Genomic DNA, 3,649 nt, shown 5'->3' on the forward strand with positions numbered 1-3,649 from the left:
TGTAGGGCGATAGCCATTTTTGCTGTTCCATACGGTCGAAAACCACTCGACGGCCTCTGAACGTGATCCGAAACAATAAAGTGATTTTTGGTTTTTCATATGCCTTTTTCCACGCTCTCTTGTGGCGTGATAACAGGAGGGTTCGATATTGACATGTGTGTGAATTAAATGACAAAATATCTCTCTCAGACTACCCACTTCTGCAGTACACGCCGTGACATCTACGCACCTTTGTTGAGCAAGTTATAAATGTAGCACTCAGAAACTTCGACATCAATTAAGCTGTGAGGCTGCTATTCCGCCTGAGGATTACGCAGTCTCTACGACACCATAAGGTACATTTTGCCTATGCTCAGGCACTAAAGCAGCAGCAAGGCTGAACCGGTGTCGAAGTTTCTGATTGGTACAGTTTTAAGAAATATGCTGCTTAAGGAATATACATTGCTGGCACCGGGGATGTTGCCTTACTGGGTTGTCTTAGAAAGGCAGTTTTCCATTTTATTCAAGCATTTGTCACTTTCGAACCCTCCCTTGATCAGGCCACAGGAGAGCTAGAAAATGGAAAGACGAAAAGACCTAAAACGATTTTTCTGCTTGGAATCACTTTGAGAGTTAATCGAATTATTTTGGACGGTCCATAGTAGTTCCACCCTGTATGACAGGAAAAATTTCTGTGAATATACACTCCAAAGAAGTGAGATCACATTCATTGTTGTTGCATCTCCACATTGTCCACAGAGTAGGGTTTAAATGCCCTGCGGTTGGTAGCACTGGCTAAATACGTCGAGAGCGTGGTCTTGTTGCCCATTGCATCGGGCACTGTCTTTTTCGACACTGAAATAAGTGGGAATCAATGCCCCAAGTTAAGCGGTGCTTTCTTGGCCCCTTGAGGCCGCCTCTTCGTGTCGACGTGTCGATTCTGGGCGACAATGAATCTGAAATGCTTCCCTCGGCCACCAATAAGAAAATTGCGTGATTTGAATGATGAGTGTCGCGCTTCTGACCTGCATCGCAGAGGCGTAAAGAAAGGGGTGAAATGTAGTTAAGACGGGACGTCGCGACTATCCTATAATGTTTCACCAACTGTGACATAATCGCGTATACAAACGGCACAAGATCTGAGGATGGTCATTACAGACTGAAACTGGTCATCGTCTAAAGTATTCATATTGTGATCAGATACTAGAATAAAAAAGCATTTTATCCTATAATGTGATACGTCCACGGTGACGTTAAGCAAAATTTTGTGTAGATTTTATGTCAATGTGACATCACTGACCCACCTGACAATTCATGAATTTCTGACGTGTGGTCTCTTTCTCACACGTGTCGCACATTGCTGTTTGAAGCATCGTCGAATCGGAGGGTGCAGTCGCAGAGTGCCAGGCTTTTGCAGAATTACAGAGCAAGTTCGCAGACACATTTGAACCAAATTTCAAACGTTGCAGTGGGAAACAAAAGCGGGGTTTCTAAAAAGTGATCCTTTATTTCTGATGCACAGTGTATTTCAATGGCGTCTCCTATTTTTACTGCTGTAGTCACGCACGGGGTTCTTGGAAACTGTCTAATGGTGAGACATCATATAGGGTTGAACGCGGTGGATTGCTATGCTAATACCAGAGCTGCTCCAAAACTACGATGGCTGCTTCCAGTAGAGCGACGAGTGAGGAGTGAAGAACTTCTTTAAAAGTAGATTCCCTAAAGAAGCCGACCGTGACATGGGAAGATGAGTACTCTAAGGCAGAGTGCTGTGACAGTTCAATATCAATTATCGGAGACGAAGCCTTGCTGATGCAACATGTCTCTCTGCTTTAAAGCAGATGTGAGAGGCTGCTGAGTGGTCAACACTGCATGCGGCCCTTGGAAGGTGGCAGTAGTGTGCAGACCTTACCCCCATTCCCTTCCCCCGCTTTGAACCCAGTACCCTCGGAGATTGTATGAAGTGCCAGACAATAGCCTCGCCTCAGCAGTACTGGTCTCGAACTCCAGAACCATCAGGGTTGCCTGATGGCTGGTAGACCAGCAGCTTTGTCTAGCTGACGCTGCTGCTCAGTGGGGCTGTGGCTGCTTGGCCGCACATTTGACCAGTGACTGGTGCGGTTACTGGCTTCTAAAGGACGAGCAGGAAGCGCTTATACTTGCTCCAACCCGACGTGTTGTGACAGGAGCTCGCTTCCCATCATGTAGCGGACTGCAGAAGGCCAGCGCTGTGTTGCAGGCTGTAGCAATCGATCCCACCGCCTCATCAGACTGCTTCACTGAACACTCCTATGACACCATTATCTTAGTGGCCAACTGCGGAATTACGTGTGAAGGTGGCCTGCGTACATCTAGGCTGATTGCGAGAGACTACCTGCTCTCTTTGCCATAGCATATGGCAGATCACAGTGTCACAAAATGACATGGCCTTACACCTCAAACGATTTTCTGTATGTCCATATTTATACACATGGTTACTGGATCTCTGATATTCAATACAAAATGTCGAATAAAAACACTTTCAGCCGTCTAAATTTGCAATTGTTATTTTATTTGATTAACAAATTTCAGCGCTGCATTACGCCATCTCCAGGCCCCCTCACCGGCTTATAGGAAAAATCATACCTCTGGTCCAGCATTCAGTGGGTACGCTGTGTCAAAAACTACGGATACCAGTCACCGAATGCTGGACCAGAACAGGATTCTTTCTGCACGTCATTCAGGGGCCTGAAGATGACGTAATGTTGTGCTGTAACTGGTTACTTAACTAAAATATCTGGAAATTTAGAATGCTGAAGATGTTTTTATTAGACATTTTAAAACGATTTCACTCACGAATGCTCCATTTTTTTCGGGAAATTTGAGACAACTTGGCGCAAAATGAGTTCCGCATTTATTGAACGGCACACAAATAGTTTATCATCAACACATACATAGAAATTCAGATCATTTCGTGTACTAATTTGTTACTACGAATAGGACAGAGGTCAACCACTCCATCAAAGCACTGTGTGGCAGCCTATGGTCTATTACAAAAAACACGCACTTCATCATTAAGAATGGATTTGAACAGGATTCTTTTAATGGATTGTTTTCTAAACGTAAAACTATAACTGACGAATATAAATATTAATGACCCTCGGGTGAAAATTGGGGATCCTGGACTGCAACTGAGAAAATTTCCAGTCTTTATAGCAATGTATTTGCTAATAAAGATGTTTCGGCAACGAAACTTCGTTTAATGTCTACTCTGCTAAAATAATTGGTATCTTCCCCCCAATGCTATCACATCTACGGAAATTTGTAACTTGAGAATATTAAGGTAGAGTTATATAATATTTTCTAGATCTTTTGAAACTATATTTTAAAGGTGGGATCTTCTTGCTGGAAAAATTTTATAACTAATGCACTGACCTAAAAGTAGAATATATCGGAAATGTGCATCCCTAAAAAGAGGATAAAAGGTTTCCACTGTCATACCGGTAACTTTTCACCTAGCCCTCATAATACGAACATTCCAATCACATACATACAATACATCACTGATTAGAGGAAGATGCAGTGATCACTCGCTGTGTCATTGTGCCCAAGAGCGGCAAACATTCAAGGAAATTTTTTAAAAGAAGGGTGCGAGTAATGTTTATCCTAAGCATAGCTAACTGTATATAAT

The sequence above is a fragment of the Schistocerca cancellata genome, chromosome 1, assembly GCF_023864275.1.
Source record: "Schistocerca cancellata isolate TAMUIC-IGC-003103 chromosome 1, iqSchCanc2.1, whole genome shotgun sequence".
NCBI lineage: Eukaryota > Metazoa > Arthropoda > Insecta > Orthoptera > Acrididae > Schistocerca > Schistocerca cancellata.